This window comes from Pholcus phalangioides, unplaced genomic scaffold (genome assembly GCF_987345545.1).
Source record: "Pholcus phalangioides strain wild (caught in Gottingen) unplaced genomic scaffold, Ppha-v1.0 ptg000024l_1, whole genome shotgun sequence".
NCBI lineage: Eukaryota > Metazoa > Arthropoda > Arachnida > Araneae > Pholcidae > Pholcus > Pholcus phalangioides.
Window position 1 is genome coordinate 26,489,379 of NW_028301616.1, and position 26,604 is coordinate 26,515,982.

A 26,604-nucleotide genomic window follows, 5' to 3' on the forward strand; every position below is an offset into this window, starting at 1 on the left:
CGCCCCCCCCCTCTTTTTTTGGCCCGAGGTTAATCCCCCCGCCATCACATAGGCCCTCATATGCTGCAATTGGACTGTTTTGGAAAACGGGAAACCTCAATTTCAGTGAAATAATACATCCCGATGGTATTTATAGAAGAAGAGAAAGACTTCATAGTTTGCACACATAAAAAAGTAAACCAAAAAAATTATGCATACACCGTTTTTTTATGGTCCTGTCATACAGTGTATAAAGTGTCCGGAAGGGATAAAAATTCGGTGATTCACTGAAAAAATTTACAAAATATTTATGCGCATTTCTTCCATCACAAAATTATGGGCTTCTGCTGCCATCTATTAAATAAAAACTGAACTATCTGTTATAACTTTTTGGAGTAGACTTATTTGTTGGTTTTCAAAAAAAAACAACAAGAACAATTCGTCGAACACAATATATTATGATACCATATACAATCGAACTTAGTTAATTTTAAGTCCAAATTCACTGGGAAAAAGTTCGGGGATCTATAAAATGACTACAAATTGCAACTCATTAAAATCCGCGTAGGATAATAATTATCGATTATTAACATTTTTTATCAACAGTTGCGAAACTGTTTATCAAATTTTAATAATTTATAATTGATCTTAGCCGCTAAATTATTCCACTGTTGTAGAATCAGCATGACTGCAGAATTTCTTGACCATGTTCAAAGCCTGATTTACATGCCCGGTCGGGTATGTGCAAATTTTTTTTGGAGATTTGTCCAGCTCTGATGAGAGCATGTGAATGACCGAAAGAGTGACCTAGAGAGCGAGGGACCTGGTCAGTGAATAAACAAAAGAGTGACCTAGAGAGCGAGGGAACTGGTCAGTGAATTAACAGGAGAGTGACCATGGGGGTGGAGATACGGGGGAAAGGCGGGGGGGGGGCATCCCCCCCCCCAGCATCAAAGGTGAAGTCGACCGATCTAATGCATATATATGTATAGATGAATTGACATGATCATCATCGTGCTCCCCCCCCCCCCACAGACTTCCAAGTCTATCTCCACCTATGAGAGTGACCTAGAGAGCGAGGGACCTGGTCAGTGAATAACCAAAAGAGTGAGCTACAGAGCGAGGACCTGGTCAGTGAATAACCAAAAGTGTGAGCCAGAGAGCGAGGACCTGGTCAGTGAATAACCAGAAGAGTGACCTAGAGAGTGAGGGACCTCATCAGTGAATGGCCAAAAAATTGACCTAGAGAGCGAGGGACCTGGTCAGTGAATAACCAAAAGACTGACCTAGAGAGTGAGGGACCTGGTCAGTGAATAACCAAGAGAGTGACCTAGAGAGCGGGGGACATGGTCAGAGAATGGCCAAAATAGTGACCAAGTGGGTCCTAAAACACTTAATTAGATTATGGTTTTATACTTAGATTATGATAATAATGCATTTTGTAACTCATGTTTTCATAAATAAGTTACAGTTGCCACACAGAGGTATATCCAGTCTGTGAAGACAATGAGCAGATATTGCCGTATGGTTATGTGGCCTAAGCATCTTTCGGTTTGACGAGTCCAAAAACATTCTAGTGACGAAAAGAGCGACCTAAAGAATGTGAAAGCATGTGAGTGACTTAGAAAATGTTAAAGCACTTGAGTGACCAAAAAGCGCGACTCAGAGACAGAGGGGAGAGGGAGGGCTAAGCGCGGGCTTGGGAAGTTCGTGGGGGGGGGGGCGGCTAATCCGAGGAATGAGTGGGTCAAGATAATTTAAACTAAAATGGGAGAAAGAGCAGCAATTTTTTGCCTAAAGTCGCCACAACCCCCTAAATTTTCTTCCATTCTATTGAATCAGGTGGGAAAAGTTATGACGGCGAGACTGATATAATCCGGGATTTCGATACATACTTGCATCGCCAGAGGGAGCAGCGATCGTTACTGCGGCATCCAATTCATTTATATCCAGAGCTATCCGGGAGGAAAAACAACAACAATACTCACGGACGCGAACCCGGCTCTCTCCATTCATACATACGTTCATTCATCGGCAACGTCGTGACAATCATCTTGATCTCGCCAATAAATTCATGTCAAAAAAAATTCTTGACAATAATCGGCAACCGTAAAATACGTTACGCGGTATAACCACAGGATCTTATTTAAATACACGTCAAAGGTAATTTTCACATTTTTACTGTCACCGCAGATTATTTACTCCGAAATTTCACACAAAAAAATACCCTGTTATTTATTTTATTGTTAAACCATTCTTTAGCGTGCGGTAATGAATGCGATTGTTGGTATAACGAGATGTTTTCAATCGTATTATTCATGGTATGAATCTTTCTATGAGACGAAAATATATACAATATTTATTTTGTGTATATTGAAATTATTTTTTTTTTTTCGTACTTTTATAATTTCTGTAATTATTCTATTTTGTGTTCAAAATTGAATTTTCTATCCATAATGTTCAAATATATGATTTTGAGAAAAATTTTGCATATTGGAAAAGTGTTGAACTTTTAAGCTTGGTAAGGACTTCATAACATGACTTTACTCGATGGAAGAAGACGGGCATGTCTCCCACATCATGAAGCAGGGTCCCTTAGGCTAAGATCTTTTGCTGAACTCCCCCCCCCCCCCAGACCGGTTTTCCACGGGCCCCCCTTCATCGTAAATTTATAACGTGAAAATACAAAAATATGATGAGAATCGTCCAGGGCCCCAGAACTGAAGCCCTTTCTGCCCCCACCCCCGTTGTGACGGGTCCATGGGGAGGGAGAGGGTTTAATACTTATGTTAAAGGCAGCGGTTCTCAACCGGTGCTCCGCGGCGACTTGAGGAAAATAAAATGAATCAGTAAATTTGACAGATAAGTAAATAAGAAAGGCCTACAAGGTTCTGCCATAAAAAATATGTATAGAAAAGGGTTCCTCGAGTAAAACAGGGTTCCGCCATAGAAATTATACACTGAAAAGGGCTCCGCGAGTCAAAAAAGACCGCTGGTTTAAGGCAACACCTTCTATAGCAGAAAGACTCCGAGCGAAGCTTGGACGCCGCCGAAGTCGCTCATTTAACCTGTAGCCATTGGATATAGTAGTCCGATGTATGCGAAATATTTGCCTTTTTTTTGCAGTATATCCAGTGCCGTCTTAAGGCATGGGCTAACCCAGGCATGGCCAAGATAAGAGAGCCTCACAAAAATGAGACCTGGTTTAAATTTTCGGGAATTTGCCTCATAGGGCCTCATGAAAATCACTTGGCCCGGGGGGCCTTATGATGCTCTAAAGACGGCCCTGAGTATATTCAACTGACTATATGTGAAATGGGGAACTTCAGTGACGTCACGAGCTTTGCGCTGAGGCTTTCTGCTATAGAAGGTGTTTCGCTTAAGGGCCGAAACACACTACACCGACGTGGCGTACGTCACGTCAGAGACGTTGTGAATTCTGATTCGAGGAAATTTTGTGCCGTGGGGATTCCACTTCACACATAATTTTCACCTTACAGAATTTTCACGAATCAGAATTCACAACGTCTCTCTGTCATGACGTGATTATCACGTCACGTCAGTGTAGCGTATTTCGGCATTTATAGACATACATGCCAACCCATTGCCCGCGTTTTCATTGCAGTTCTCTGAGTCATCTGATATGGCCCACGACCTCAAACCGAATTTCGTAAAAATGAACCAAGCGTCACATTCCCAGATCACTTGAGTGACCAGCGTCCAGCGTAGTGCAGTTCCATGTCACTTAACTGACCCGTTCACATTTGCGGATCACTCAAGTGACCTCTGCACTTTGACAAATCACTCAAGTGGCCTAGGACGCTGTTCCAGATCACTAAAATGGTTTGGGAAACAATCTGATTTCAATTAAGTAGTCCGCGACACATACCTAGATCGCTTCAGTGACCCGTAGCACATCTGCAGATCACTTAAGCAGCCCGCGGTACATTTCTAGATCAATCTGTTGCGGTCATTTCTCGAGTCCACTTCGACATATGGCAGCTTCATTGCTCCAATAGTCTCTTACGATGATAGAAAGGACCTCAGGAATTCGGCTTCTGAGCAAAACTCGTCAGCTATATACCAAAACCGCAAAGGGACAAACATTAGGGTCCTTCCTTCTTGCCGGGGAAGAGGGAGAGAGGCTATAAAGTACGAACTGTACCAACATTGTACCTTGTTTACATTGTAATTCGTTCTTTCTTTTATTACGAAAGAACAAGTTAACAGATTCACACGAAATGTTTATAAATATATAGAGTATTTTATTTGCAATTAAATGGAATATTTTTTGAGAAGTCATTTCTGAAAATTCGACTTCAAATTGTCATGACACCTGGGGGGGGGGCGGATCTCGTGTCCCGCAAATTTTATTCTCAAAACTCTCCTTCAACATTACAAGGGGGCGCCAAAATGCGCGCTTGCCTAGGGTGACCAAGCATCTAGTTGCGGCCCTGGTGACACTCCCTTAGCCATCTATAGCAGAAAGCCTCCGCGCGAAGCTCGTGACGTCACTGATGTGGTCCATTTCACTCATAGTCATTGGATATACAGTCGAATCCCGTTATTACGAATTCGAAAAAACTGTAGAAATCAATTCGCTGTAACGAAAAATTTCGTTATAAATGAATTCCAGGTATTTGCATTGTTCCTATGTAAACTTATCTGGGGGGATTGGAAAAGTGTTCGTTAAAACGAGATTTTCGCTATAACGGTATTCGTTAAAACGGGATTCGACTGTACTGCAAAATCGTCTGCTACGTCAGCCTGCTATATCCAGTGGCTGCTGGTGAAGTGAACGACTTCTGTGACGTCACGAGCTTCGCGCGGAGGTTTTTCTGCTATAGAAGGTTAACTCAAAATATTTAACTCATTTTTGATTGACGTTGCATTTGCGCAACGTTTTGTTAAAAAAAAAATTTTTTTTTATTCAATTATATAATTTTCATACAAATTTTTGCTATGGAATTGAAATTTTTGGAAATTTTAAAAGATCTAATAAGTGTGTGTCATGGTAATATTTCAAAACTTTTTCACAAATGAATTTAATTTTTTTTAATGAATTTTCAAAATTGAAATTTTTGGAAATTTTATCCTGATTTTTGATCTGGAATTTTTTTTCCCCATTTTAAAAAAAGGAATGTTCTTTAAAAATAGAAAAAAATAGTATTTTTCTTAAATTTTTTTTTTTGGCACGTGATACACGTGGTTTCCCAAAATCGTAATTACTAATTATTTCAATTACATTAAGTTAATTAATTGGAAATTTACGTTAATTACAAAGAAGAACATACCAAATTTTTATTCATTTTCTTTTCAGTATATACTTGAAGTTCTGAAATATGTAATTAAGGTATCAAGTTATATTATATACATTGGATCCTGCTTATAACGTTTCTCAAAAATTCTTCATGACAAAACATTGTGAGCGGGTAAACGTCCTAAATGGGAACGTTATAAGCGGGATCGACTTTATATAAAAGATTTCGCAATTTGGTGGAGCGGGTCAAAAATGGGTTAAGACGACAAACTATACGAAATGACTTCCAAATCCAAATTTTTCCGATTTGTATCGACTAGTGTTTTAGATTTGAATTATAAATCTTGAAAGCGAAAGGTAAACAATGTTGGGAGGAAAAAACAACAAGAAAACCGAATTTAAATGTCATTTTGAGTGCGCGTGGAGTGAAGGGGTTTACGTCACGCAAATGTTTTTCACTCACCTCCCCGCCGCAGCCGAGGACGGCGGCGCTAGCGTCGCCTCGGGCCCACACGTGAATCCGGCTGCACTTTGCTGGCCCTTCACAAGAGTTCACTCGTCCGTCGTCACACGCATCGCGAAGCCCTCATTTTCTCCGTTGCTCGTTCTCTGGTGTGTGTGTTTGGGATATATTATATTAGACGCGAAATTATTATTATCGTCTCTCGTATTTACTATTTCTTGGAAAGTTCTTGTGCCAAGATTCCAGCATATTTCTCAGGGAAAAACTCGTGAGTATTCAAATTTTTCTTCCGTCAAATAATCTTGAATTTTTTTTTTTTTTAAAAAGCGTTGAGATGTTGAACTTTTCTTTCAAGGAACTCTTGACAAGGTGATTGGCGGTTGTGGCCCCCTTTAACGTACCTCATCTTGTACCTTATTATGGTTTTTTTTTTTCTCTTTTTCTTGTCAATTGCCTATTTTTTTTGTGTGTCTCAGGAAATGGGTTTTTTTTTTATTCTTGAAATGAGTCACTTATTTCGAACGAGGAATATAAGGATATATAAATGAACCGTGTCACTTGGGTATTAACGCGCAGTGTTTGCTCGTAAACACTCACGCGCTGGTGTTTTGAAATCTCGCGCCCGCAACAGGTGTTTCCACGCGAAGAGAGGGAGGAAAAAATTTGGTATTGCAAACGTTGGTGACTTATGTTCAATGACTCAGGAGAGTTGGATAATTGAGAGATTTTTTTTGGGGAAATCCCGCTTGTGTAGGAACCCGTGCCTCCCAGCGATATCGTTGCATGAAACAATTGGAGTCGTCGAGTGGTAGGTCTGAATCGGTGTTTCACAAAATGTGCGGTATCGCCTCTTCGGGGTGGAGCTTTTCGGAAAGGGGGGGGGGATCTGTAGCATATATGGTCGCGTGAGCATCGTGCTGGACTGTCGTCCTGAGGATCGAGGTTCGAACCGCGTTGACGGCGCGGTGGTAGTCGGCTGACGTTGGTTTTCTGCGGTTTTCCAGCCTTGAGGCATAACAAGCATTACACAGAAACAAACTTCACGTCAGGTTTCACTACACGTACACACACATTCCCGCATGTACCAATTCGTTAGAGGTTCCGCAGAGGAATATGGACGAGGTGCATGCGTGGTTTAGTAGTAATAGCCTTGAGGCATGAATGTGAGCCGGTTTTCCATTTGAAAGTGTCTCCGCAGAGAGCAGGCAGGCCTACAACACGATACTTACAAAACATGAAAATTCAAGCATTTCCATCTTTACTTCAGTTAATGGAAGCCAGATGGCAGCATGAACACGAAACAAGCGCAACTCAACAAAAATTCGTTAGAGCCAAGCATAACACATTCCGGCATGTGCCGATTCGTTAGAAATTCCGTAGAGGAATGTGTACGAGGTGCATGTTCGGTTAAGTAGTAGCATATATGCTCAACCCACGGCCTCTAACCTAATTTAGTATAAATTAACTAAGTGGCACACTTCCAGATCACTTCCTCTACCCGCTTCACATTTTCAAAACCAATGAAGTTTGCCGCATCTGCCAGAGGGTTGAGCACCCTTGATCTTCAGATACAACTCGTGTTCCTGGTTCGACAAGGGAGGGCGATGGAACAATTTTCTCTTGTGATGAGAAAAAAGTTTTTGGAATACTGGTCCAAATCATCTGATTGATGGGTTTGGGCTATAGCTCAGGCCTGTCACTCGCGAGCGCTGCAGTGCTTTTTTTTCAGAAGATTACCCGATGTTTGTACTGTCCTGGCGCAGACATGCTGCCGTTCAAGATTGTCTTGTCCAATGAGTCTTTTCGAATAGACGTCATAATATCAGACAAACACTAGATGATCCCCCATAGAGATCAATGTTAAAATTGCCGATTTTAGCGTAGAAATGCGGAAATTTAGTAGGGTTTTCCGCCACATCAATAATTTAGAAAATTTAATTGAATTTTTGATTTATGAAATATTGAGTTCATTTAGAGATACGAAGCCCAGAAAATTAAATATAAAATGAGTCGGACCCACTTTTGAGGTGGATGTCCATGCAATAACTAATTTCAGCTTTTTATTTATCTTTTCAAGCACGAAAATGAGTCTCCGTATTGTCTTATATTATCCAATTGCATCAATCCATATAGTTTAGGATGTTTTGAAATTAGTTATGGGCCCATATAAATTAGATTGTAGAAATTCCGCAGCTTTAATCAAGCATTTTTTGAAGAAATAAAACATTAGATCGATAACTTCGAAATATCGAAGTTAAATATTTCGAATTTTTTTAGCTCCCATAAAAAAAGAGACCCAATTCATTTCTGCTTAATTTAGATTTGTTTTTTTTCATGAGTCGCCATATTTGTTGCCATATATGTCCCTCAAGAAATAGGCAAATATCACGTGGCCCGCGCATTCCAAAAGGTTGAGCATCCTTGATCTTCAGATACTGAATCTTCAGATCTGAAGAAAGGCAATGAACAAATATTTACTGAAATTGAGTATTGAGATTCACAACTTTAAATACATATTAACCACTATGTTTATAATGCTTTATTGAATTTAACTTAATTTTTTTATATGAAACATTTTAAAATTGAATGTACTAAAGATAATCGATATTGAAGAGTAACCAATTTTTAATTTCAATAAATTTCAATTTTTTTTTCTTTTAGCCCATAGAGGGCGCTAACTTTTCAGATACAGTAAAAGAAAAAAAAATCTACACAAACGCGCCATAGTTTCATGCAGTCTTAAAATTTAGAAAAAATTACGTGAAAAGAAAATTTGTGAAACATTGAAAGTTTTGAATGCAATAATAAACTCAAATTGCCAAAGAACTAAATTTCTTTAGCTTGGGTATCAACAAGCATTACAAAAAATGTGGATGAAATTGAAGATTTGCGGTAGAACTGATCAGAAAACAAAAGAATCTAATTTCGACGGTGTCGATCAATTTCTATGATTTGGCAAAAAACCAAATCGCCAGAGATTTTGAAAACTCCGAAAATGTAAATATAAGTTTAATTTTAAATTCTATTTCTTTGATTTTTCTCTCAGCATTGGGCTAATTTGCTTTTTAGAATTCATTTCGTCCTATATATATTCTAGCTGCCTTTGGCAAGCTGATATTGGTACATTATGAATATTAATCTTATATTTAATTAATTCTACTGGAATGAAAGTGCAATAATCTAATTGTTCCCCCGCTTAATAGGATATTATGTGCCGGAATCGTTGACATCCATTTAAGCGGGGTCGCTTATGTCCATTGCCACGATAATTTAATGCTCTTGACCACCAGAGCCCTTGATACATAAGTAGCATGTGTAGCCTGCCGCTGTGTGCCTCGCTTGCACCCCTCCGTTAATTCGCCACTGCCGGGGATCTTGAATTTTAAGAAAACCATGAGAAAAATGTATCGGAGGTTCTCGCTAAAAATCCTAGCGTCTTAAGCTCTGGCTAGAAAAGGGAACCTCGGGATTTTGAGGGCGTGGGCAATGTTAGCAAATACCCGGGTTTTTTTCGGGTTTTGATACTGAAGCACTAAGGAAGCAAGTTATGTATGCTGTAGCCTACATAAATATAATAGATCTAGTAGTAGTAATATGGTAATTATATATATATGAGTGGCAGCTCATTAGACTAAGCTGAAGCGTCAAAATCGTTTATCGTGATAAATGCGTTGGGTTTTTCTAGCCCCTATAATCTAAATAACACTGAATATATACATTAATAAATCTATAATCTATTTCTCTTTAGATAGAGTATGACAATGCAATAACACCACTAGAAAGCATACTGTTTGCCAGCAAGTGCATTTCTAAGGTGTAATTTTTGTGGGGGTTTTTCACTGGGGCAAAAGCAGACCAACTCCCGACGTAGAGAAAATTTCCTATCCTCAGTCTTTTATCAGGCAGTTTGATAGCAATGAATTTTTTTTTAAACCCGTAATTTGTCAATACGCACAGCATTCGGGAACTGTTTCCAGTCATTTCGAATAGGACAATGTGTCTGTCATCAAGAGGCTTCGTTAATTACGCCTGGTCTATTGAAAATCCCAGTAAAAATAACCGGATGTAGTTGAAGAGCTGCACGCGACATCTCCGAAATTTCCGTGTTGCGCCACGATAGCGGGGTGACGTCGAAACTTGTAATATTAGTTGCAGGATATTTTGGTTTTTGAAGGTCTGTCATTGGGGGAAAAGTTTTCGTTTGCATCATGGAAGCAATCAATTGCATTATCGCAGCATTTCTCAACCTATGGTCCGCGACGATGGCGCAGGTGGTCCGCAAGCGAACTCGAAACATTATTCACTACTTGTAGTTCATGGGTTCAAATAATATACCTTCACCATGCATCGAGATGTACTTCAGGAAAAATATGTCCAAATGTTCTGGTGACCATGTCATTGAGAGAAATAAAATTCTATTTAACTGGGATCGTAGATAATCCGTAAAATACGGGGCATTGGCAATTGTCATCAAAAGCATTGCAAGACGTAAGCACAATATCCAATCACACAATTAAAATTCCCAAAAATGAAACAAAGATATGGGATCTAATAAATTTGAGATGAATGTCTATAATTTTTACTATAATTACCTTAATATAATTTATATGAAAATACTGTTTTTACGACTGGTAAATATTACAAAGTTAAATAGTTATCGTTGAAAAAACGGGACAAATGTGTAAAAAATATCGGAACGAAAATCACAGGAGTGTCCTGCATTACAGGACATTCAAGTGGTCCTTCACATTGTTTGAGATTTTACTGGTCTTTGTTTTCAGAAAGGTTGAAAAACTGCATTATCAGATCGGTTTTTCGGAATCCGAGACACGAAATAAACTGGTGCTTAGCAGTATTTGAACAGCTTTGTATCCAGGAAGCACATTTACCTGGGGGGGGGGGGCACTTAATGGGCTGTTACCCAGAGCACAAAGTTTGGAGTGATGTGGCAAATTTCAATTTCAGGAACTATTGATAAAAAAAATTGGATGTAATTTTGCCGCATTTTACTAGTGTCTGTAAAACCGCGAATCTGCTGGTCTAGATCAATGAGTAATCGAGTTTTCAAGGATTTGAATGAACAAATGACTAACCTACCGAGCAAGAGACCAAATCAGTGAGTGACCAAAAGATTGACCTAAAAGTTTGACCCTAGTTTGCAAGCACTTGAATGACCAAAACAGCGACCAGGAGAGCGAAGCGCCAGGTCGGTGAGCGGAGGAGCGTGGACAAGCATAAGAATGACAAACAAATGATCATAGGAAGCGGTAGATTGTCAGTAAGCGACCAGAAGAGCGATGGGAGATTTCATACGCACGAGAGTAACCAAAGGAGTGACCTCTAGCAAGGCACCAAGAGAGACCTGGAAGTGTGCAAGCACATAAGTGTCCAAGTGTCACATAGAGCGATACTAGGTCAATGAGCGCCCAAACTAGTGACCTAGCAAGTGTGCAAGCATGTAGGTGACTTAAGTGACGCTACACACTGACGTGCGTGACGTGGGATTACATCGTCAGTAACATGGAGATTTCTGTGATGTGTTAATGTCATTCATTCCCATGATTGTAATGACGGGACCACATCACGTCAGTGATGCGAAGGCAACTTCAGAGACAAGCGTATTTACAGGGACGTGGGGTCCAAGCGTGCTATAGCTCAGGGAAACAAATTTTAGGAATGAGTGGCCAAGAAAATTAAGTTTTGTCACCCCCTTTATCCTGTAGTCCACAGGCAGCAGAAACATAAATCTGCCTCTGCTTGTATCGGCATACCTTGCACTTAGCGAGTGTACCTGTATGGAAATTCCTGACTTTGTCTGAAGGAGCAACAGGTCAATCCTAGGACATTCCCCCCCCCATTCAAATCTCTTAATCCCTAATGAAAATGGGAGGATCGATCGGTATCAACGACTTAACACTACTCCTAGGGTACAGACGCCTTCATATAAAGAGGGGGGTATTGTATAAAGGGGTTCTTTGGGTACACTCCCGTCCAAAGTGCGTGATAATGGGATTCTCTCCCCATCCATTGTTCCTTGGTTTTTGTGTGCTAAATCCACTTTAGCAAGTCAGAAATGTACAGTACAATAGCTGGAACTTGTTTTGGTCTTGGCTTCACCCTCGAGGTCTCTGTGGGCTGTTGGCAGCGCCCTGTATTGTGAAGTTATCACCTGCTCTATATACGCGTACACACGTAAATTTCAATAATGCAGTTATGCATCCCCATTTTTTTTCTATGGAAAACTATACGATCCGAAACTTTTTTACTTTAGCAATTTTTTTTACATCTACAATTAGCTTCCGTCACGTTGACTAGGGTGCCCATCTAAGCTGGGCTTTTATATAATATTGTTAAACCTAGCTTTGGGTGCCATTTGAAACGAATGTTCATTCCAGTTGAAAGGAAAATTCATTCTAATGAAGCCATACATACCATTTACAGCATGGAACGTATGTCCCTCACATCCTAGAGCCGGGTTCATAGGCTGAGATCATTAGTGGGCCTTCAGGCCAGAATTTTTTCAAGAGACCATTCTATAGTTAATTCAGTGTGAAAAAACATTTATACGCCGTCCCCCATCCTTGTCGGAAGAGGTCCCAAGTCAACATGGCGAGACTAAAAAATCACTCTTCTGATACATTGGAGTCTGAGAACAACGCATTTTTTTTAAAATTATATTGGTAGAAACAGTTACATAAATTTGACAAGAGGTGAACGCCTAGAAAAGTGAAAAAAAAATTGCAGTTTTTTCCGCACAAGGTTGGCTTCTGGAAAATCTAGCTGGTATCTCATTTTTGATTTGTCAAGTCCTTTTTTAGACCCCCTCCCACCGCTTCATTGTAAAGAGCTATCAATTTAATCGAATGATGTGGTCCATCCTTCTAAAATTTTGAATACTTTTTTTATGTTCCCGTGATTTCCACCAGGCTTCTGGTGAAAACACGTTTAACTTCTCCAATCTACCATTATTTAGCAGAGGTTCTCGAAATTTTGTTTCTCAGAGTACCCTTGTTCCTCTGAAATGGAGGTCATGGACCCCCATTTTTATGAATAATCAGTATAGCGCAAATTTTATCATCTGAGCTGACGATCACCCCCCACTTTCCCCCGGTCTTTCTAATGACCTGCAAGGAGTCCATGGATGTTTTTTTAGTTTTTATCACACAAGAAAGCAGGGCATGACAAATTCCAGGCCACCACGGCAACTAGAAAATCAGTATTGGCGCCTAAAATTTTTTCAAGTGCGACTGCTCAATTGGAGTCTGAGGGCGACACAAAATTTTCGAATTTCATTACAGTACGTCTTTTAACATGGGAAAGAGTCGGAAAAGTGAAAAAACTATCTAGACATCTTTCCTTTTGAGCAAAAAGCATTTCTGGCTCCTGAGAAATTTGGTCGGCACCTAAATACTTTTTTTCGATTAGCAAAGCCCTGCAAGAAAGTTTGCAGAATTTTTTTTTATAAACCAACGTGAGGGATTTTTTTGGGGGCAGTTCTCTCGTTCGCGAGGAACAGGTTAAAGAAATTTGGCGATTTTCCAATGGAGAGCATCTTTTTCCCATGAAAAGTAACCAGTTGTGAATAGGAATGAACTAATTTTCTTTTTGGTGTTTTCTCACTTCCGCTGTAATCGGGGTCTTCCTTCACTAAACACACACACACACTGTGATAAATTCTCACCTTTTTAAAAATAGTTTTCTCTTCCCCTCCTGCTGACTCCATGATAGTAGCAGGAGCAGCGCTTCATTGCGCCTGTTTTTTTCAAAAATAACCTTGCTGAATGCGCGTCCGCATTTTGCCACTTCTCTACTCCTGCCCTCAGGAATGTCCAACGTGTCTATATTGTTGATACATTCTCGTGTAGCCCTACGGTGATTTTTGTTCTTGGAATATGCCTGATACAATCGAAATGCGGGGAGTTTTGGATTCTAAAGAATCTGATATAGCCATCATACGGTATCGTTAAAATCGGCGGCAGGTCAAAGGCGCGCGCCTGAAGTCATACAGGTACAATAGGCCTTGACCTCGCTTCACCCTTAGATCATGACCCAAAATCGTGATATCCATGTTTTTTATCGTGCTTTCCAGCGATAACGCTAGTCCCAGTGACTGACTTGCAAGTGGTCTTGATTTTGATGTGGAGATTGTACGGAATTATACTGTCGAACCTCGATTTTAAACGTCACTATATTTATTTCGCAGAATTTCGAAGTTTTGACGAACTTGGCGATGTATCGAATTGCGGTTTAACACGTGTAAAGCCTAGAAACGGAAAATTTGTCCACCGAAAATTTCTGGCGCTAAGCGGATTTTGCGCAATATCGGGGGCACTATAACGGGGTTTGACTATCTTTTATCAGATAAGTGTTCGCGGCACTTGGAGTTTTTAATGGCTCGGGACAGCGATTAGAAATTGAAGCCCTCGCTCCTTATTAACATGAAATATGATTGTTTTATCTCAGATCTCTTTTTGATCGATCTCGTAACACCTAGGCCCGTAGTTCTCAACCGGGAGACCATTTGGTTCTGGCCCTAGGATATGTTGGGAGGAGGGGATGGTAAAAGTAAAAATAAGCGACTCTAAAGGGAATATTGACCAATCAATAGGCGAACTCTGAGGGGAAGATAAGAGGGGCGATTGCTGGCACCCCGTTCACTAAATTCTTTTGACATCGGAGGTGAAGTCTTCCCCCTCCAGTTCGAATAGCCAGTATCTGCTCATGGCCATGATAAGTAGTAAAAGGGGCCACAGAATTGCGAATTATTCCAGTGGTGTTAACGGATGAGACTACTTTTAACCCTTTTAAGCAGCACAGCAGAAATCACTAAGCCCCCCTTCAAAATGCCTTTTTTTTAAAATGAAGTAGGTTTTATCAGTAAACTGATCGGTTACATTCGAGCAAATGAAACCGATAAATTTATTGGTTGTATTCTGTTTTATAAAAGCACTTTTACAAAACATTTGTAGTGTAATCCCGGCGTAAGTTTTTCTTTGTCAATCCCCGAGATATTTAATGTTTTCTCTTGAATCTAAAAAGATTAGAATTGAATTTTAGCTGTCTGAGTTTTCGAACAAGGTTATTATCATAGCCACAATTAACGTTATCTGCAAGTTTTTTTCGTATCCGGTCGTTTCCGTAAAGTAAAGAAAACATCACTTCTCTCACAATTAGCAGCACAGCTTTCTTCTGGCATAAACAAATAGATAACGAAGAGGTTCCATGTCGACGTTCCTCCTGGTAAGGATTAGCAAAGAGAAGCGAGTAAATATCCTGTGGTATTTCCTTCCTCCAGGAAACCAAAACTAGTCTTGAATAATAGCTCCCGGCAATGCTCGAAAATAAAGGGTGAAAATGGCCACTTTCTCTACAGCAAGGCCTCGTTATCAAATGAGCATATTTTTTTTTTCGCCCTTAGCTGATTATGCCTCGCCCCTTCTGTCGTTGATTACGTTATCACGACCGACTGAAAATGTCGACCACCACCGTCAGGCCCCTCGCTCTTTTGTAATGGGAATTCCATTCAGGCGATAATCATTCCTTGCAGAGTCGACGAACTTGTAGAACGTAAAAGGCCCTGTTTCTTTCGGACAAGTTTTTTTTTTTAGGGTTTGAGGAACCGAAATCGTCCAATTTTCGTCCGTGGTCATCCATGTCACAATCATCCTCGGAGTCTTTCTTTTCTGCTTGTCTCCGCCGTATTTACGCCCTTTTCTCACTTCGATGGGCCCTTGGTCTGAAAGAGCTGCTGTTGCCGGGATTTTCTCTCCGCACGTGACGAAATTATGTTGCTGTATCTTGTATATTCACAACATGGATCATCGTCTGCATGAGTGTTTTCGATACGTTTTTATGTCGTCTTCGCGTGCTGCATATGGAATTTTTTTTTTTCTCGGCGAATTCCAAGAAAATCTTGAAATGCCAAATTTTGAATTGCATTTGTCGTTCTTCCATTATGTATAGGCGGCCCCACTTAATGGATACTCCCCGCTCTAAAATGTCTTTCATAGAGACAATGTCAAAGTTCCCCCGCTTAATTTTTTTGATAATTTCACCTCTTCCCCGCTAAATCGAATATTGCGCTTTACAAGTCAATTGTTGATATATATCAACCACTATACACATAATGGTTGTTATTGAATGAAACATTTGGAATTAATGGAAAATGTTACGCTAAGTTAATATACATATTTGCGAGTAGGTACTGGCCTCAAAATATTCAAGTTTTCAATACGTACATTTAATTTTTATTTTTGTTCTGTCGAGCTAATAGAGGGCGCTGACTTTTCTAATGAAAAGTAAAAATCTATATTGTAATTGATCATTGTAATTTAATATTTTGTTTTGGATATCTGATTTATTCGCGAAGCTTTATTGATGTTGATACTTCATCAGTTTTCAATATACAAACTATATTAACGTAAAATGGCAATTGAATTGTTCCCCGCCTAATCGGATATTGTGTGCTGTCCGTAATCGTTGATAGCTGATTAATCGTTGCTGTTTATTTGAGTGTCGAGCCATATTTTGTCGATTCGTGTTTACTATATATTTTTTTTTTTTGTTACTTCATGTGTTGTAATCCGCAACCAGTAGAAGGGGTTAAGAAATGGTATTTTTTTCGGCCCGAAATACCGGGCAAGTGCGCTAACCAATACACCAGACACTTTTTTTTCAATTCCATATAACACGTTAGTAGCGTGAAGCGCTGTGGAGGCATATCACTTGCCCGGTATGCAAGATGACCCGCGTTCGATTCTCGGAGGAGACAAATCCCTTTTCTTTCCAAATACTAGTTTCTACATAACATCCAGAAAATTCAAATTCTCAGTAGAAGGGGTTTAAAAACCTGCATATAATTTGCACTAAGAAATTCAATTTTTTTTCAACTTGCATCTTTTTATTATACGTAGGAGAATATGGTTTATTGTGGAAAGAGCCAAGGGCATACGCGTAGGATCGACCTTTGGAGGGGGCGGAAAAGGCTTTGGGGGGGGGGGGGGAAGCGGAAGCACAAATTTTTCTTTGCGAGAAGTTTCGAGTAACCATCCTTCAAAAGACATTTAAATTAACAGAAATTGGTTAATATAATATATAAAGGGCATTTTCTTTTGATATTTGTTTTTCACCAAAATGTTTTCTTTCTGAAATTTTTGGTTGGCTTAAAGGGGGGGGGGGCACGGGTTCCCTGAACATCCTCCCTGGGTACGCCTCTGGAAAGACCATATTGTTACGAGTTGCTGGATCCGTTGTTGAAAGCATGTGTTCAATTGATTTTTCTGGACCCATTTACTAGCGTTACATTTCTGGTCCAATGTAAAAAGTTTTTAGGAAAAGATTTCTGAATTTTTGCCGTGTTTCTGGGAGTAAGAAAATTTCTAACACCTTGCTGCACTCGCCGTTAAATCTCGGTGGCACCCCAGAAGCACCGGGACGGAAGTGTTTGGTATTATAGCTGTTACTGCACTCGATATAATTTTCTCCCAAAATGCAGCGGCACTCTGATCTCATTGTACCTTAGGATGCAGCGACTCACCGTTTTGAAATCACTGATTTAGTAGCCTATTAGATGTTGGCCTGTCAAAGATCATTATTCCTGGCTATCGAACACTGATCATTGGTCATAAAACCATTTTTACGTTACATTAGTTTTCTGCATGCGCCAATTTCACTAAAAATTCCCCGGTGGAATGTTTGAGGTGTATGCGGTTTTGTTGTACTATAATTCGCATTGGTTCGTGGGGAAGGGGCAAAGTAGTTGAGTTGTAGAGGGTGGGGTGAGAAATAACATCCTGTAGGTGAGTAAGGAAATACCGAGTACACTAATACAATTAATGTACATCATAAATGTTAGAAACTAATGCGTAAGAGTAGTGTCCGCAGTACTATTTCATATAGTAAATCATAAATACGCTAGAGGCTATACTCATGCACTTAACATATTCTGGCATGCATGAATTCGTTCATTTCCCAGGGGATTGTTTAAAAGGTGCATGTCCAGTTTAGTGCTCAAGTACATGTTGGTTAGCAGGCAGACAATGATGTCTTTCGTAGACACACACAACACGAACATTCAAGTATTCACCCATCTTTAATTCTAACACAGATGGTAGCATCAGCAAGAATAAAAACAATCACAAAATTCTAACTCCATAAATACGTTAGGGCCATGCATATAAGCTCACGCGCTCTGACTTGTATTTGTTTTTGCCAAAGTCTGAAATGTGGCCAATTCGCTAAGTGGCAGAAGTGTTTTTGCGGAAGCCCGATTTGCAAAATGTTTCGGGATTTGGCCGGTCAATTCGATAAGTTGCTGGAGATCCCTGGCCAAAGTTCGATGTGCTGATGTAAGACACTCCGGTAGGTGCTAAATCCATCTTTTTTTTTTTCATCGCAAACGTGATACACAGCTATACATAGTAGCTTTATTGGATTAGCTGTGACGAGTAGAAATGTGAGGGGAAAACTATAAAGATTTTTGTCAAATTTTGAAAAGATTATTGCATCGTGACTATCATGGGTCGCCATAGCTAACGTGGACATAATTATCACGGAAAAATACGTCAGTTTGATAATGACCCCGAGTCATCCCTTTCTATTGTCCGATAACAAGACATATCGGGTCTTTTCGTGAACTTGGCTGGCCAAAGCTCGGAATTCGGACATTAGCTGGGTCAATTAACAATGAAATTGGCCGCGAATTCACGAACTGACCGGCCACTTCGAGTCGACCAATTTGAAGCTTTGGCAGTAACTCATCGATTCGTTAGAAATTCCGTAGAGGAATGTACGAGGTACACGTTCTTGTTTGCGTCATTTTTGCATTTGCATCCGAATACGAAACGAAACGATGACAAAACCCTCCTCCCCACACGAAAAGAAATCGTGCTTACGCTACTGATGGCGGCACACCGCAGGTTTCACTGTCAGTAGAATGCACGGATGGAAAAAGGTGGATATAGTGGAGCACATCTCTGAGCAATCAATCTACCCGCGTCGTTGAAAATAACCTCGTATCATTTCCAAAAATAGTCTTTATTACACACTGGATATTTATAGCTCCGAATTTCTTCAATTCGATTCATAGTCGGGCTTCCTCAGAGCTTCACTCGCTCGAACTGGCATCAGGGAAACGTCTGTCAATCGGCTCGTGTGGGATAAACAAACTATCGTAACGAGCTACCAGTCGCGTGGTGATACCTCGGAAAAGGCCATTAGTCATTTCCTGCCCGTAAACATTTATTTCATTTTAAAATTTAAACGAGCGCGTGGAATGGTTTCTGCTCTTTATAGGAAGAGGAATTTTTTGGATTGCACGTAAGCATTGGTCATGGGATTTTTTTATACATACGAAATTCTATGGAATTCAGCTGGTTGTAAAAAAAAAAAACGAAGCCTTTCATCATTACTTATTGGATTACACGCTTCGCAATAAGATTCTTGCAATTTCGCTTTCGACGTGATTAACGGCTTTTTTTTTAGTGGAATTTCCGGTGAATCGCGTTGTTTATGCTGCTCCAAACAAACAATTCCCTAAAAGCATTGCCCAAAAGCGGTTAGTGATGCCTCGGCTTGCGATTTCTTTGGCTAACTAAAGATTTTTTTTTTTTTGATTTGACTAGGCTAACTAATTTTCGTTGATGTGGATGCACGTGCTAAAATGAAGTCGGGTTTGTGAGTTGAATTTTAGTGCCAATATCAGGATTACTGTCATTCGATCCCGATTAATTCATACCCATCTCTAAATATATTTCCAGATGCACCTCCACTTCGCATTGAGTTATTAACCATTTCATGTGAAATTAGATTAAGCTAATAGGCTCTCCTTTTTTTCTATGCATTTCCAGTTTTCAGAGCACGTTCTTTCAGTGGTAAATAGTCTGGACGCCCTAAGAGAGCTTATCTTTTGCATCTGCATGTATCGGACATAGAAATGAGCTGACCAAACCACAAATGGATGGTGACATCTACGAACTCGGCCGGGTTTCGTCAACAGCAGCTTTAGTACGCGTTGGTTGTGTGCATAGTGTAGGGCTTGACAGATGGGAAAACATTTCGGCTCCAGCACTTTAATAGGTGCCAATCATTTCTTTTTCCAGAACAAAATTGTTCCAAAATAATGTATTCTTGGACTTCTACGGGACTTGCGGACCGATTTCCATGTTAGCAGACAAGCTGACAATTTCAGAAAATTTTGTGGTCCCGAGACTTCAATTCAGTTATCAAACACAAAACAAAATTAAAATTTAGATCATTGTAATAAAATCTCCCAAGATTTTTACTTTTCATTTAGAAAGTTAGCGCCCGCTGTTAGCTCGATGGAGAACAAAAATAAGATAATTAAATGTACATATTGAAGACAACGTGAATACTTGGAGGCTAGTGCAGTGTGTCCATAAATACATTTAAGATTTGGAATTAATGGAGAGAAATTATGTACTGTTTCATTCAATAAAAACTGTATAGTTCATATGCGCTAACAGTTGACGTGTAAAGCTAATTATATTCGATTAAGCGGAGGGGGGGGGGGAAAGGAGAAGTCATTGAAATTATCAAAAAAGTTGAACGGGGAGCTTTTACATTGTCTCTATGGGAAAAATTTCGGTGCCGGAGGATTTTATCTGATTAAAAGCGGGGCCGACTTTACTTGATATACGTAACCGAGTGTTCTGCAACTTATGAAAAATGCTTTCGTTTTGATCTGATTTGTCCCGTTAATTTTCAGTGTTCCCGGCAGAATGTTTTTACGATCATTATCGGTTTCACTGCACTGGTGGGGAGGTTTTTTTTTTCTCGGTGAATGTTCTAATTTCTCGGAAGGTATTACAGGTTAAAAAAACCCCCCACGCAATTGTCTTCATCCAACCGAGTCGTTTTTTTTCTTTTTGCTTTTCGGAAATCGAAACTAATGGTATTTTCGTAACCTCTCTTCCCGCTTGACCAAACACAATTTCGATCGTAGAGCACGAATGAAACAAGATAATTTTTGATTCAACATGTACATGCAGTATATCGATGATTTATCGATCAGCATATACTGTTTCCGTAGTCTTAATGGGTTTTTAAGAATAGCTTAAATGGCTAACCGGTTGTCCGCGGAAAGCGTAGGAGTCTTTTTTTTTACCCCATTCTACTACAATATTCCAAGTCGTGTAACCAAAGAAGGAAGGTTTTGTTTCTAAGATGTCTTTTTTTTTCTGTCTCGATATTTATTACTACGCACGTGAGTATATCGGTCGGCATCATCTTTAAATGCAGCGCCAACCTCGTGGTGATGAATCATGTTTTTTTGGGCGGAAGGAAGAGCCGAAGCCCGGCCTCGTATCAGCTGTGAACGGCCATATGTAGGCCATTCATCCTTCGCCTTTTTTTTTGCTTTTTTTCAATAGCATCGGCGTGTTTCTAAATTTGTTCGGAATCCTTGCTAATTTTTTTCCCACCGGATGGAAGCGATTGGAATTTTTCTTCGCGATTGCGTCCGAGACTGAAATCTTTGGAACATGACGTCACACCGCAAGTAGATAAGGACTTGATATTGTATTTCATTCACATCGCATGACTTGCGCACGAAGGAACCTCCAGCACCATCCTTTTGGTACTTGCAGGCAGGTAGGTAGAAGGGGCCCCCAGAACATCATTTGGCCTAGGAACCCCGTGATTCTTTCAAGTTTTACATACATGGGTTATATAGCAAGATCGGAGCTGGCCAATTTTATGGGGGATGGGGTTTTAACGATTTTCTTGGGCTCCCACACCCAAGCTTTGGGGAGGGGTAGGGTGAACCTTCCATTGAAGTTTCAGAAAACATTTTTACTTGAGTGGCAAAAGAAATTACACCTTTCCCCCCTATGAATATAGAATGCCATCTTTATTTTTTTAAATGAAGTAGGCTTTCCTCCAGATCAGCGGGTGCAAAAGTGGGGGTATAAGAAAGTTCATTGAGAAATCAACTTGAAATATCTGGGCTTGTCGATGCTAAAATAAGAGGCCTTTAAGGAGGCGAGATATCTCGTCAATGCCTCTTAAAGGGTTAAATTAACAAATTTATGAAAACAATATGAAGGTATAAATGTATTTAATATTTTTATAAATTGTTTAGAGACTATAGCCCTGTGTTTGTATATATATATTGCACACGCGCACATACACCTCCCTTGGGGAGGAGTCAGTGAAGTCTCCTTTATGGGAGCCTGGGCTTTGACCCAGTATATTTAATTTTGCTTCCAAAAAGGAGGGATTGGTGCTTCGATTACTTTTGCTCATGGAGGGAAAGTTGAATAATGGCAAATTCTGCTTGCGTAAAATTTGAATGGCACTCAAGTTCTCTTGTGAATTCCAAATTTTTGCTTGTTAGTTCAATGAACACCCTCCTGGAGTAAATTTCCACTTTTTTGAATGACTTTTTCTCCGGTGACTTGCCAGTTTATTAGAAATTCGAAAATTGCCTGTGGATGTTAATTCGAAATTTACAGTATAACTTGGATAATTCGAACTTCAGTTTTCTATCTAACTTAATGTTAAATTTTCTTGTTTAATTCGAATTTTTTGGATAATTACAAGCTGGAGGGCAAAAATTATTTTTGTGAGAAAAATTTGGTTTGGAGAAATTCAAGAAGCCCGAGACTGCTTTTTCTCGATCAAGTTAACAAAATTTTAAAGACAGAGGAAAAACAGAGGAAAAAAGTTTCCAAACTTTACTTCTGGGTAATTTGATGCCCATTTTAACATTGTTCAGCTGGAGTGCTTAGAGATTGTGTATCACTTGATACCGATTATGGTTTTAAACCTACAGATCAAGGTGTAACATTCAAAATCTGAATCTTTTTGTCGTCATTAAGATTATGGAAAATATTGGCAAGTACAAATTGTGTAATACGTTAATGGAAGTGAATTTCCTTGACAGAAGAATGATGAGCAAAATTTGGGAAACTATTATAACATTCAAGGAAAGTTATTTTCCGGATATTATGCTGAGGTGAGCTCGGAAAGAAAAGTCATCACGTCTCCGCCGGGACACGAACCCAGGCCCTCTTGCAAACCGGGCAAGCATGCTACCATCTACACCACTGGAGACACATGAATCTGCCTTCCTAATTTCACGCACTGTGTCGTGAGGCGCTGAAGTAGAGGCATTAGTAGCCTCTCTTAACTTCAGGAAATGGCCCCCGGGTGGGACGGTTTAGAGATATAGATGGCTTTTTTCTCAGCCAGAGATATCAAGGAAACAGTAATTTTCCGGATATTACGCTAAGGTGAGCTCAGAAAGAAAAGTCATCACGTCTATCTCTGGCTGAGAAAAAAGCCATCTATATCTCTCTATTATAACATTGTTTCCGTAAATCAGGCTTTCAACATGCTCAAGAAATTATGCAGTGATTCTGATCCCAGAACAGTGGAAAAATGTCTCAGCTAAGACACGGTGCACATAGCTAACAGAGCGTATGACATTTTCTTGGCAAACCATTGATCCTAGAGGCATACTTCCAATCTTCCAATTAAAAAGTATCCACGTGTAGTACTCAGAAATATCATTCATGCTGCTAGGGGTTGTATAGTTAAAATAAACTTTCTATACGGTCTTCCCCCCCCCCCCCCCCCCCGTGCCCAAAAATCCAATTCGAAACTGCCTCCTGATGCCAACAAAAACAAACATTCCATGTTTCTTAATGCAATTTTCACTGAGATATTCGAAAACGGAGGAGAAGAAAAAGGCATGAAATACGGGTAAACCGTTTTATCCGCATTTAACGCCGTTTTTTCCAATTTTCCTGTTTTTCGAATTCGGATATCTCGCCGAACATTGAACTTAAAAACGTGTTTTTTTTTTTTTTTGTCGACAGAAGACAGGGCAACAACTTTTTGATTGGGTTCTTGAGTACAGGGTGTCTGTTTAAAAAGTTAACATTTTTGTTTTAATAATTGTACAACCCCTTAAAACATGCCATATCTGAGTACACGTGATTTGGACACTTTCTAATTGGAAGTACGCCTCTAGCAGCAACGGTTCGCCAGTAAAATGTCGTACCCTGTTACCTATATACCCGGTAAATTACAATTATCACTTACTAAAATTTGAAACGTTCGTGAAGGATGATGCAAATTTAATAGTTAAATATTATCCTATGTTCATGATTAGGTTGCAATTGGTAGTCATTTTACGCATCCGGGATAGATTAAGGGGGTTGGTGCACGGGAATTAAACATATTTTCGAATTTTTCCATTTATAAATGAAATTTTTTGCGTCTGTTATTTTAATACAGGTAGAACTAAACTATTTTATACAGATAATATAATATGAAGTATTTTAATATAAACTGCTGGCAGGCATTGCACATGCTAATGTCTTTCACTAAAATGCGTTTTTCTCAAAACACACACACACCACACTATTTTGTTAGATAAGGAATTTTTTCGAACACCATTTATTCAAATGTCGTGAAACTTTGTCTTTCAACACCGGTGTTGTATACTTTAACACGAGGATATTTTATTAAAATTATTTTTAAAGAAATTTATGGCGCAAAATATGGGAAAATTTTTGGCGATTTTTTGAAAAAGTTGCATGTTTCTAAAGTTAAAGTTCAAGAAAATAATAACGAACAATTAAAATCCTAAAAGTAAAAGCTCGTGTTAAATTATGTAACACCATAGTGTTGAGAGACAGTTTCAAGACATTTGAATGAGTGGTGTTCTAAAAAATGTTCCTTATCTAACAGAATTTGGGTAAAAACGCATTTTAGTAACAGACATTGGCATGTGTAAGGCCAGGATTACACTATAAAAGTTTGATAAAAGTTCGTTTATAAAACTTGAAAAATGCCACCAATAAGATTATCAGTTTCATTTGCTCGAATGTAACCTATGAACTTTATTGGTTGAATTTTTTGAGATTTATACAAGGGATTTTATCAAACTTTTATAGTGTAATACCGGCCTTAGACTGTATTTATGCGTGGTGTGAATTCGGTGAATGAACTTTCTCGAATACACAGCGTTTCGGGGACGTTCGTTAAAAAAAATCGAGTGAGTGACGCGTTGATTGTTTCGCATGGCGCGGAAATTGTTGAGTCTCGTGTAAATTTTCTTTTTTATTCTAAAGTGTACTTGTTTAAATTGTCTCCCCTCTCTCCATACCAAGTGCGTAGTTGATGGAGCGGAAGTTTTAGTCTGCGACATTTGTTTTGAATGTCGTATTCTATTCGCCGTGTATTCATTTTATTTATCCCAGGCGAGACCGAAAAACCGGTTTGGTGCACAAAGAGGTGTTTACTTGTCAGGGCTGGAAATGCTCGACTTCTTTCGATTGGCGTGTTTTCAACGCTGTTTTAAAGAGCACATAGGAAAGTCCCTTTTATAACTCGCGAACCGTTCATCCTAGAAACATACTTCCAGTTGGGAAAAAGTGTCCAAATAACGTGCAGACCTCGGATACATCATTCATATTGCGAGGGATTGTATAGTTATTAACCCCTTAACGATCGCGGCCGAGATTTTTCGTCCAAACGCAAGTGGAAGAAATTAACTTTTCCTGATGTCTTTCTATTATATACATCGTAATAGTATATATTATACATAATATTATATAACAGAAGACACAATGGAGGATGAAGGCGAAAGACTATTGTGTGCAGTACTGTTTCCCCTTTTTCCCATCATGCGTGAACAAAGCAACCCTTTTCTTTGAATTATAGCCGACATACTTGGGAATAGAGATCGTGCAAATTTTTTGCCTGATGCCTGTACGTAGGGGTAAAGTAAAATAAACTTTTTGTTGCCCTGTTTCTGCTTGAGCCCTAGAAGAAGAGAAAAAAAAAAAATTTTCAAGTACAATTTCGCTGAGCTATTTCAATTCAAAAATCTGGAAAATGAAAAGGTTTAATTTTTACTTGAACCTGTAAATATATCGATCATCTCTATATATAAAATTGATTTCCTGTCTGTGAGTGTATGTTCTCTATACAAATCTACAATTTTAGATCGATCGTCGCCAAATTTTGCATATATACCAAATGAGACCCGACTTGAATGATAGGCTACTTTAAAATTTCGTCAGAGCAGGGCAAGTGCCCGAAATGGGCGAAAAACTCTGGCAACAATGGTTTTTGGGCCTCAACAATCACTTTCCGAACGTTTACTTTGGTTATCGTGGTTCCCTAGCAATGCGTTTCAGACGTGTTTATGCCTTTACAATGGCTTGCCACTTCAACGCTGTCAATATATGTATAATATTTATGCTTTTATAATGGTTTGCCACATTTTCAATTCTCCCATTAATGAGGTTTTTTGAATGACGTCATAATCATCATCAGCATCGCTTTGAGGGTCAGGAAAAGGGTGATCCTCATAGAAATCAGTGTTAAAATTGCCGATTTTAATGCATAAATGAGGAAATTTGGTGGGGTTTTCTATGGGCCCATAAAAAGTGCATTGAAAAAAATTCCACAGCTTTAATTAAGCATTTTTTGAAAGCTGAAACAGGCAGGTGCATATAACTTGAAGTTCGGGGGGGGGGATCAACTTATTTAGCGCCCCTTAAAAAAAATATATCAATTTCACGTTTCTTTAAATCTAGATTCGTTTCTTTCATGAGTCGCGCAGGATGTCCTCATATTGGTTACCTTAAACACGGTTTGTATGTCCCTCAAAGAAAGAGGGAGATCACGTGATCCAAAAAGCCTCATTGAAGAAAACCCGGGCAGCGCCGGGTATTACATAATTTTAATTCAAAAATTAAGTGTGTTTGCCTGCTAATTTAAGCCAATTGCCTGCGAACTCACCTGCATCATCGTCCTGGACCACAGGTTGAGAAACGCTGCTAAAACATTTTCTGACCAGCCCTGACCAAGGGTTATAGGTCATAGGTAAAGATAAATGTGAAAGTGGGGGGTGGCATGATGTCAA

General features: G+C 39.4%; 1 protein-coding gene across 1 annotated transcript in view; it reads left to right on the top strand.

Annotated features, from left to right (window-relative positions):
* Positions 1–5,770: 5,770 nt before the first annotated feature.
* The window catches only part of LOC149069108 (CD109 antigen-like), a 79,248-nt gene continuing 58,414 nt past the window's right edge, over positions 5,771–26,604 (top strand). The window contains exon 1 of the mRNA XM_089251292.1: positions 5,771–5,970. The gene's annotated coding sequence lies outside the window, so the exon portion shown is untranslated. The remainder of the gene's footprint in view (positions 5,971–26,604) is intronic.